Source organism: Rhododendron vialii, chromosome 6a (genome assembly GCF_030253575.1).
Source record: "Rhododendron vialii isolate Sample 1 chromosome 6a, ASM3025357v1".
Taxonomy (NCBI): Eukaryota; Viridiplantae; Streptophyta; class Magnoliopsida; order Ericales; family Ericaceae; genus Rhododendron; species Rhododendron vialii.
In genome coordinates this window covers 2449673-2461185 of record NC_080562.1, presented here as the reverse complement: position 1 = coordinate 2461185, position 11513 = coordinate 2449673, and positions in this window count along the sequence as shown.

Sequence of the window (11513 nt, the reverse complement as noted above, 5' to 3'; positions counted from 1 at the left end):
TACTTGTCACAAAATAGTATTTTGACGAATTTACTTTTGTTTGTCCTTTGCTTCCTAACACTAAAACTAGGTGTTCACGATAATGAATAACTTATGCAACACAACTCTTTGATTTTGTTCTTATTCAAATTTTTATCGTGTTTTACGCCAAACTTTTATATGATATTGGATCGCCTCGATAAGAGGAATCGGAAAAGTAAAAAAATTACGACTTTTACACAAGTATTTTGAAAAATATCCTTATATCCAACTAACTTTTTGAGTTTTTCTTTGGATATTTTCAAAATACTTGTTTGAAGTCATAATTTAGTTGGATATTTTTCAAAATACTTGTGTAAAAGTCGTAATTTTTTATGTTTCCGATTCCTCTCATCAAGACGAATCAATATCACATAAAAGTTAGCGTAAAACTAACAAACGCAAAAAAATTTGAATAATAACAAAATCAAAAAGTTGTGGTGCATAATTTTTCTTGCATATTCCACTATAAAAAGTGTAAGCCTCATCAATTGTATCAAAATCATTCCACTCTCAGGCTCAACAACCACAACCTTATCTTTTGTGTTTTCTAATTCACTTAACCCATTACTCCCTTCATCCATTTCATGAGCTTTCTTATCATGAACCAGATTCATGAAATCTTCCATCAGTTCTACACATCAAAAGGTATATTAATGACTATTATTCTACAACCCAAATTCGTAAATGTATATTTTATGGTTTAGCTTAAAACCTAGGACGAATACAAGCAGAGAAATAAGAAATTTATGTGAAGAGAATTTGAGGCAGACTTGGAAGATGAAGCCAGCCCTAATCAACGGGTTCAATTTCAACAGCGACAAATTTCTTTGATCTTCTTCTGTCATCGTCGTTCTTGTCTTCAAGAGAGAAGAAATTAGGGCTTCACCATCTGAAGCTTGAAGCGAGGTCTGTTTGACGGGGTTAATTTCATCTGCGACTCCAATTAACTTGCTGTAGACACCCCATTCTGGACTGTCCGGATAATGTCATTTGTCGATCTTTTATTTCCCCAATGATGATTCTAGTCGAAAACAGTCTAAGGACAAAGGTGTGGTTGAGCTTTGAGCGTCCCGAACCTCTCTCAAAACCCCTTTCAAAACCTTCAAACCAGAGCCAAACGGCCCCAGCAAAACCCATTTGGCACACGCCAGTGTCCTGAAAGCGTACGCCGGTCCTCTGCCACGTGTCAATCATCGACCAGTGGCCCATCTTTTACTGGCGCACGCCAGTTAAAAATGGCGCACGCCAGTCAAACCCAGTCAAATCAACTTTATTCAGCAACTTGGGCGGGACTTTTGTGCCACCCTGACGTCGGCTACAGCGTCCCTGATGATGACTCTCGGCAGAGACGCTCCCCCTCTCTCCTACACCCCCCATCAAGGCAAGTCCCATGCATTTAATGCATGGGAGGCTCCAACCTTGCCTTGACCAGCCAAACAAGGCCCTAGGCCAGACTGATCTCAGTCTCTCTCCCCTATAAATACCCCCCTTGCATTCATTTGCAAGGGGGTTGGCTTCATTAAGAAGAAGAATCTCTCTCCTTCCTCATTTCTTGCTCTCCATCTCTTTTTCTTCCATTGAAAGAGAAAGAGAAGAAGCATACTTCCATATACCCCCACTGATGTTCAGTCACCATACAACCTCCATCTTCAACCTCTAAAAGCTCAACACAACCTTCAAACCTCAATACCAAGAGGTATACCACCTTTACGTTCTTTTCTGTTTTTGGCCCCTGAGGGGAGCCAGTGAGGCCCAGGCCAGTAAGTAATACTGGTCCTGGCCTCAAACTGGCAAGATACGACAATCGTATCAGATGGAACATGGCGCACGCCAGTCACTCTATGCCGTACGCCAGTCATGGTAGTGCGAGCACAACTGGCGTGGGGATCATGGATCGTCGTTCCTTTTGTTCTATCTTTCTGTCAATCACCCTTGCATGCTAAATAACCAGTTTACAATTTTTTGTATGTTTATTACTGTTTAGCTGAAGGTTATTGCTTATTCTTTATCTGTTTGGAAGGCCTCTGGGATCCTTCTGGTCATGTTCCAGAGCCCAGATGATGTAAAAGCCAAGCACTGGATTAGGGCCAAACATGCGTACGGTAGTCTATGACTGGCGTACGGCGGTTAAGGCGACGATCCAGTGGCTGGCCTTTGCATCTTAGCTCAGTCTTGGCCTCTTTCCTGCCCCCGCTCTGTTTAGGGGTTTCTTGTCTTTGTTCATGGCTTCAAGCCATCCCAGCTATCTGTAAATATTTATACCCTGCTTATTAAACTGCGTGGTTTGCCCTGGGTGTGCGCTGGTCCCTTTCCAGAGCCCAGAGGGTTGCAAACAAAGATTGAGAGATCCAAAAAGTGGAGTACGCCAGTTAATATGTGGCGTGCGCAGGTGGTGTCGCCATGCAGTGGCTCGGCCAGTGCATGTTGGCAGAATCTGCTCACGTCACCTTGTGACAGCGTACTGCAGTTTGCTCGGGATACTTAGTGCTTGTTCTCAATCTATATTTAGCATTGCAATCGAACCATTCATATACATTTTGCTATAAATCACGACTTGTTACAGTATTTTAATCCCCATTAACTGTTCCCCCGCCCTAACTGGCTAAAAAATGATTAAATGAGAGAAAAATGCAAACGCTTTATAAAAATGCCTGAGTAGAGACCGATCTTCGGATTGGGCGAGAGGGGTGCCATAAAACCCTTCCCCTCTCGTAACATGGCTCCCGAACCTCAGATATCGAAGGTGATGACGGACCAGTCTACAAGCCTTTTCAAAATCAAACAAACGTGGCAAACGTTTTTCGAGTTCGGTTCCTTGGGTGCTCTCACCGCTAAAACCCGAGTGGCGACTCTGAATCGAGGCATTTCGCCGCGCTTTTCCAAACAAAAAAAGGGCCGCACCCGATTTTACAAATAAAATTTTCGGGGTCGCGTGCCCACAGTGGCGACTCTGCTGGGGACCATTGCGTTGGTTGATATTTGCCAATTAATACATAATAGAACAGTTCTCAAAAGCTTGTCAAAACAGTACGCTTCGCGCTGCTGAAGAACGGAATGGTAACGTAACAGGATCTCAGCATCCGACCAATCCGAACTGGGGCTTTCACTATTGTTCTCTTGTGTAGTTTTCTCCAAGTATCAACTAACAAAAGTGAGCCAAGCTTCAAAAGGCATCTGTTTTCAACAGCGTTGCATTTTCTCTCATTGAATCATTCTTCGGCATTCTCCGTTCGTATCGATGGTTGGTCAGCCCCGTTGAGGTGTTTTGGGTAACCGGCACAGTTTACTGGAGCCCGGGGTCCTCGAACGCCCAACAACCTTGGACGATGATGAGTCGTACTACCGTTCGACCATTGCTTTGCTCCACGCGTTGCAATGGGAGGTATATCGCGGCTCTAGTCAGAGGAACCCCTTTAAGCCAAAACCGGCCTCTACAACGTTTACAAAGCACTAGAACCTTTCAACCTAAGACAGGAACCCGCAGGGTAGGATTACTTGCCTCTAACCCCATATCTTGTCTACGTGTTACTGCTTTCCATATCGCATGCCTGTACATACATTCATGACCGTTTTTGCGTAGGAGCATGCTAGGGCGGCTTTTTAGGATGCCTTTCTTCGAGTCTGTCTTGCGCCCATTCGACGTTGCCTTGGACCGATGACGAGTCGTGCATCTCGATGTTGCACATTACCAAAAATTTTCAAGTCCTTAATCAATGAGACTTCGGGAAATCAACACTTTCTAAGTCTTTGTCCAATACCCCATCGAGGTTTCAAATCGAAAAACAAGGAACAACGGAGAGAATGACGTGATACTTACGCCACTCAGGTTAAGAGTGCCAATCACTTACACCGCTCAGGCTCCGGCACAGTGCTGCTTACGCCATTTCGGTTACAGTATCACGCCATCTACACCGAGTTGTTCCGAGCTCAAACTTTGAAACTTCGAGAAGGGAGAAAGCCAAAAGCTTAGGCTGTTTTGGCATCTCTTAGTAACATTCGATTCAATCAAGGATACACCGTCGAAAAGAAAATCCGAGGATTCTATGGCAACTGTCCGAGTATCGTAAGGCAGACTCTCTCTAGCTCTAGAGTCTAGGAGGACACCGACGACGATGACATGTGCATTGCATTCCTTCAAATTTTTTCAAAAGCTTGCTGCAGGAACGCCATTGAGTTCTCATTTACTTTACTGTCAAAAGCTCTAGGCCATTTCACTGAAGGAAAGAGCCAAACCTACTTGGGAGTGTCTGCCAGGGCTATTTCACCGTCACTTCCAAAACCATATTACCCTCCTCAATCATCAATCCAAAATGGCAGCACAAACAGAGCTGGCTGAGCTAAAGAGGGTTGTTCAAGAAATGAACCAAAAAATGGACAAACAAATAGCTATGGTCCAGAGTTTGGTTGACCTCTTTACCACCATAGCCCCGCAGCCAGATATGGGGCTGATTAAGGAATCCTCTCAAGCTTGCCACACTCCTGCAGTCGGAACCAAGCAGTGCTCGAAGGACATGTTCAAAGACTTGACTGAGTTTCATGAAGCCAGGACTCACCCGGAGGAGAATGTTGAATCCTTGTTCAAAGCCAACGCCAAAAGGGAGGATATGTGCGACAAAGAAATCAATCCCAAAGGCAAAAGAGTGCACCCTGTTGATGGTGCAATGTTGTGCAACTACAAAGCAAGCAAAGGCTCCACCTTGAACCCCCAATTCAATCGCCGGAACCCACCAAGGACCTTCTCCCGCTTCTCCACACCTTTGTCCTCGGTTTATGAGAAGCTCCTCGAAGCTGGCTTCCTCAAGCCACTCCTTCCAACTCCTTCGCCTCGAACATTCCCGGCATCCTACAACCCAAGTGCCTATTGTGCTTTCCATCAAATGCCCGGCCATCTCACCGATGCCTGCTTCCGCCTTCGACATGAAATTCAAAATCTCATTGACAATGGCACCATTCAAGCTCCACTCCCATCAAAGCCCAGCGTCATATCCAACTTCATGCTCCAACACGGTTCAAACCCATGTGTCAACCAGATATCCATCAACTCTACTCAAATCAACTCAAGCTCCACTCAAATCAAACCTAGCTCCACCATATTCAACCCAACCCTTTTCATTAGCCCAGAAAATCAAACCAAGCCAATTTTGTCTCTCCCATCCGAACCTGAGGTTAACCTGATGGCCATAGGTGCAATCGAGGTCCTTGCCGCCAATACCTGGGTTGACAGTAATGAGCAGTCTACAAAGGAGGAACTCAAGAGGAAGCTTAATCAATCAAAGGAGAAAACGGACTGGCTTGGATCTTTCAATCATGAGAATTTGGGGCTGTTGTTCAAGGAGTTCTCTCAAGTGGGTTTGGATGAAGAAGCTGAAGAGGCCGAAGTGCTGTTGCTTGAGCCTATTGTCCTTTAGCTCCCACCTCTCTGCGAGGAAGTCAAGGGTAACTATAAAAGTTGCATTTTCAAATCGCGTCTCTTTTGCATTGACACTTTCGAGTCTGAGTCTGACGCAGTGTCTGTCAAGTCGTCTAAGTCTAGCTCTGAGTCGGAGTTTGTGCCTCTTGGCCCTCCATGTCGTAGCTTTTATTCTCAATTTGAGTCTTTTTGCTGTACTTGGCAACCCCGAGGGTCCTTATGATATGCATTATCCTGCTTTTAAGTACTTTGCTGGCTTTGGAATAAACCGTGTCGACCCCGACGACGAAGGGATAGATTTCGATGGGATCATCCCCAAGGAAATGTGTTCCCTCGCCGAAAGGGAAGACGAAAGGCATGCTCAGCCTCTAAAAAGAAGAAGTAATTTCAAATAAACTTGAAAGATGGGGCAGACCCCCGGATGGTTCAAATTGGTTCAGCGTTGTCCCCATAGTAGTATTGCGCCCGTTGAGACTTGTTCAAAGAATTCAACAATATCTTGGCATGGTCTCACAAGGCCACGCTTGGCGTTGATCATGGGATAAAGAAGTATCAAGTCCCCTGCCGCCGGATGCCAAGCCAGAAAGGAGAAGCTCAGAAGGCTCCAGGCCTCGTACCATGCTCAAAACAATAACAACAGTGTTCCATCAAGCACACATTAAAGAGGTACAAAAGTGGCCTGGCGTGGGGCATTTCCAACAGTCAGAACCTTTCACTATCAAAGTCATTTCATCTGGGGCTGCAAAAAAAAAAAAAAAAATCACCGACCTCGGCGGCAACAAATTCAACACCTTGGTCAACCCGGATCAACTCAAACGTTATTATCCCTGAGAGATGCTCGTTGGATCGAAAACCACAAGGGTGGGCGATTCCAAGCAAAAGTTAGAGCAGCCTGCTAGACCGAAAACCTATGAAGGCGGTCTAGGCAAAAACGAATTGGCAAAAAGTCGAAAGCTCGCTAGACCGAAAACCTGAAAGGGCGGTACTAGGCAAAAGTTAGAGCATAAAAGGAGAGGTAGAATACACGAGTGAACCTTTGCCCGAACTACGTTTTGACCTGATTCCCAGAAAGGGATACGTAGGCAGTCTCTCTTCGAGGCTCGGTCATACTCTATCAATTGGATCCATGGTTGACGTTTTGGTGCACATCAAGGGTCAGGAAAGGTCGAGAGCAAGACAAGTCAAAGTGCTGACTGGTAGGCTGAAGTCCATTGATTCATTGGAGAATCAGAAGGGGGAAATCATTCATCTTTCAAGTTTAATGCAAACTGCTGTTTCAATTTTAAAGCTGAGCAAAAGCCTTAAAATATTTTGAAGCATCAAAAACAGAACGAAATGCTTATGAGGCCTAACGGCTCACGGTTTATTCTAAGTTCAGCAACGTCTATATTAAGCGGCTACAGTAGCTTTGCAATCTCGCGCGTTAGTTTGAGGCTCACAAGCACTCGTACAAAAGTGATGCGCGTTGGTCTCAAGCCTGCGCGCGCTTCTTCAATCCCTGCATCGGACAGCAGTAGGCAGCCACCACGCCTAACAGAGATTTTTAGACCCTCGGGAGTACATTTCAAATTCAAAGCACCTCGAATCTCGTTCAAGGGGCTTTTACCAAGTCTTGTCATGCTGTGCAAGTCATATGGTCTTAATGTGGTTGCACGGGGGTGTCGGTTTCAGTCCGGGCTTATATGAGTCATCATTTGCGTCTTTTGTCCATCTGTGCGACACTTTTCTAGTTTTTCAATCCATTGCCATGTCGGGATGCTTTTCCTAATTTTACCGATTTGTACAGGTCAATGTACGTTTATTGGACCTTATGCAAGTGTCAGTTTCACCTGTCTAAGGGATACTGTGAATTTTGGCACATTAATGCCCAAAATTTCATTGTTTTTCATATGTCTAGGAGTCCGTGATATATCCGGGGCTCTTCTTCCTTTCTCATTTGAGCTAGGCGAGTCTGTACATATATGTGTCTGTCTGTCAATTCAGTTTGCTTGTCAATGCAAATTAGATATTAGCGATTGGTTTATGCATTCTTTTAGACATTCTCAAAAGAGAGACAAATGAACTGAAAAATGCAATTTACATTGCTACCCTACTATCTGTAGTCTGCAAGCAGTGGAATCTTGTGAGCAATGAGGGCATGTCGGCTCAGGGCCAAGCAAAGCTTATCTATGGGGTTCATCCGCCCCAGCATCAAAGAAAAAGGGGTACATCGACCCAATACCACTCCTAAATGTCAACTGGGACAGGCCAGCCCACTCAATGTCTATCTATCTGGGAGTGCATCTAAGAAGCAAAGGACAGTGAAGTAAAGAGGCTCAATGGTAGTCCTCAGTGGTAGAGCTCGGCCTCGTTCTCGTCATTGTCGTCACTCTTGATCTCCTTGAAGTATCTGGGGCCCCTATCCCATCTGCCTCTTCTGAGGAGGCCTTCGCTGATGGACTCTTTCTCTCTCACTCTCACTTATTCTCTCAGACTACTCTCTCTCTGAACCTCTGAAAACTCTGTGGCGCGAGCCACCCTTTCTGTGGGCCTTTCTTTCAACTGTACACCTCCAGTCGCTAGTTATCTATTGCTTTCGTATCTCTGAGCTATGGCTAAGGGGACAGTATCGCTTTGTGAAACTCTTGTTTATGTGGTCATCCTAGGCCATTATCCTCTAGAAGCCGCCCTAGTCTGCCCTTGCATTTTCAATTTATGCATTCAATTCCGTACATATCATTGCATATTGTATATCAACTGTTGAAAACAGGAAAAGTCTATCCAGTGTCAAAGCATGCCTATCCAGTATCAAAAATGGCAAGTAGTTTGGATTTTGGGGGTTCATACCTGGGATCTAGTCACTACTGGAACTGGAGCCAGAGCCGCTGCTCTGGGAAAGTGCAATTGTAAGAGGGGTGTCGCATGCTGTTCTCCCCATCCATTCCTCCATGACAAATGTCAAGCACACAGCCTCACTGTCCCGCTCCACTAGCACCTGGAGCGCACTTTGGCAATCAGAATACAATTCAAAGCAACAATTGCTTGTGCTACCCGTTTCAATCCTTCAACGACGATCAGCCATATCGTCCTTCTCAAATCAAATCAACGACGACCAGTCAGGTCGTCCTTCTCAATCAAATCAACGACGATCAGCCATGCCGTCCTTCAAATCAATTCAATCAACAACGATCAGCCATGTCGTCCCTCTCAATCAAATCAACGACGATCAGCCATGTCATCCTTCTCAATCAAATCAACGACGATCAATCATGTCGTCCTTTTCAAATCAAATCAACGACGATCAGCCATGCCGTCCTTCAAATCAATTCAATCAACGACGATCAGTCATGTCGTCCTTCTCAATCAAATCAACGACGATCAGCCATGTCGTCCTTCTCAAATCAAATCAACGATGGTTCAACGAGTCGTCCTTCAGTGATGACCCACCGTCTCAAATCAACGATGGTTCAACGAGTCGTCCTTCAGTGATGACCCACCGTCTCAAATCAACGATGGTTCAACGAGTCGTCCTCAACGATGACCCACCGTCTCAAATCAAAGATGGTTCAACGAGTCGTCCCTCAACGATGACCCACCGTCTCAAATCAACGATGGTTCAACGAGTCGTCCTTCAGTGATGACCCACCGTCTCAAATCAATGATGGTTCAACGAGTCGTCCCTCAACGATGACCCACCGTCTCAAATCAACGATGGTTCAACGAGTCGTCCTTCAGCGATGACCCACCGTCTCAAATCAACGATGGTTCAACGAGTCGTCCTTCAGTGATGACCCACCGTCTCAAATCAACGATGGTTCAACGAGTTGTCCTTCAGCGATGACCCACCGTCTCAAATCAATGATGGTTCAACGAGTCGTCTTCAGCGATGACCCACCGTCTCAAATCAACGATGGTTCAACGAGTCGTCCTTCAGTGATGACCCACCGTCTCAAATCAACGATGGTTCAACGAGTCGTCCTTCAGCGATGACCCACCGTCTCAAATCAACGATGGTGCCCGAGTCATCCTCAACGATGATCCATCCATTCTGAATGACTACCTCTATTTCAGACCAGCTTAGAGCACATTTTCCAGCAGTCCTATTGCTCTGTCTCGGATGGTCCTTGATAAGGAGATTGGCTCTGATTCCCAACAGATGGAATTTAACCTCCCTGACGCGACCTACCCGTGATTGTTGGAGTTCTTTGTGTGCCGGATAAGGTTTGGTCCCCAACAACGTTCATCGTTCCGCGATTAAACCATTTCCCCAAGCAGAGTCAAATCAACGACGGTCTGCCCGTCCAACTCTCAACTCAACGACGGTTCGCCCGTCCACTTTCAAATCAAACGAGCGACGGTTTGCCCGTCCAACTCCAAATCAACGACGGTTTGCCCGTCCAACTTCAAATCAACAACGGTTTGCCCGTCCGACTGCAAATCAACGACGGTCAACCCGTCCAAATTCAAATCAACGACGATCCACTCGTCCAATTTCAAATCAACGACGATCTATCCGTCCAATATCAAATCAACGACGATCTGCTCGTCCAATTTCAAATCAACGACGATCTATCCGTCCAAGTTCAAATCAAACGACGATCTATCCGTCCAAATTCTAGTCAACGACGATCCATCCGTCCAATTTCAAATCAAAGACGATCTATCCGTCTCACAATCTGCTTTCCCCAACAGAGTCGATGCTTTTGCAAAAGGATCATTCCCCAATAGAGTCCACATTCCGTGATCTGGCTATCCAAGACAGCGAAGCAGCGGTCTATCCGCCCCGACGTCGAATCAAACAGGTTCTTCAAATTTCTTGCATTGTGGATAGCCTTGAAGAGGGTGTCTAGAAAACCTTTGACGTTACTTGTCTCCAGTCAATGGTGCTTCAAGTGCCGTCAAAGGGGGGCTTCTGTAGACACCCCATTCTGGACTGTCCGGATAATGTCATTTGTCGATCTTTTATTTCCCCAATGATGATTCTAGTCGAAAACAGTCTAAGGACAAAGGTGTGGTTGAGCTTTGAGCGTCCCGAACCTCTCTCAAAACCCCTTTCAAAACCTTCAAACCAGAGCCAAACGGCCCCAGCAAAACCCATTTGGCACACGCCAGTGTCCTGAAAGCGTACGCCGGTCCTCTGCCACGTGTCAATCATCGACCAGTGGCCCATCTTTTACTGGCGCACGCCAGTTAAAAATGGCGCACGCCAGTCAAACCCAGTCAAATCAACTTTATTCAGCAACTTGGGCGGGACTTTTGTGCCACCCTGACGTCGGCTACAGCGTCCCTGATGATGACTCTCGGCAGAGACGCTCCCCCTCTCTCCTACACCCCCCATCAAGGCAAGTCCCATGCATTTAATGCATGGGAGGCTCCAACCTTGCCTTGACCAGCCAAACAAGGCCCTAGGCCAGACTGATCTCAGTCTCTCTCCCCTATAAATACCCCCCTTGCATTCATTTGCAAGGGGGTTGGCTTCATTAAGAAGAAGAATCTCTCTCCTTCCTCATTTCTTGCTCTCCATCTCTTTTTCTTCCATTGAAAGAGAAAGAGAAGAAGCATACTTCCATATACCCCCACTGATGTTCAGTCACCATACAACCTCCATCTTCAACCTCTAAAAGCTCAACACAACCTTCAAACCTCAATACCAAGAGGTATACCACCTTTACGTTCTTTTCTGTTTTTGGCCCCTGAGGGGAGCCAGTGAGGCCCAGGCCAGTAAGTAATACTGGTCCTGGCCTCAAACTGGCAAGATACGACAATCGTATCAGATGGAACATGGCGCACGCCAGTCACTCTATGCCGTACGCCAGTCATGGTAGTGCGAGCACAACTGGCGTGGGGATCATGGATCGTCGTTCCTTTTGTTCTATCTTTCTGTCAATCACCCTTGCATGCTAAATAACCAGTTTACAATTTTCTGTATGTTTATTACTGTTTAGCTGAAGGTTATTGCTTATTCTTTATCTGTTTGGAAGGCCTCTGGGATCCTTCTGGTCATGTTCCAGAGCCCAGATGATGTAAAAGCCAAGCACTGGATTAGGGCCAAACATGCGTACGGTAGTCTATGACTGGCGTACGGCGGTTAAGGCGACGATCC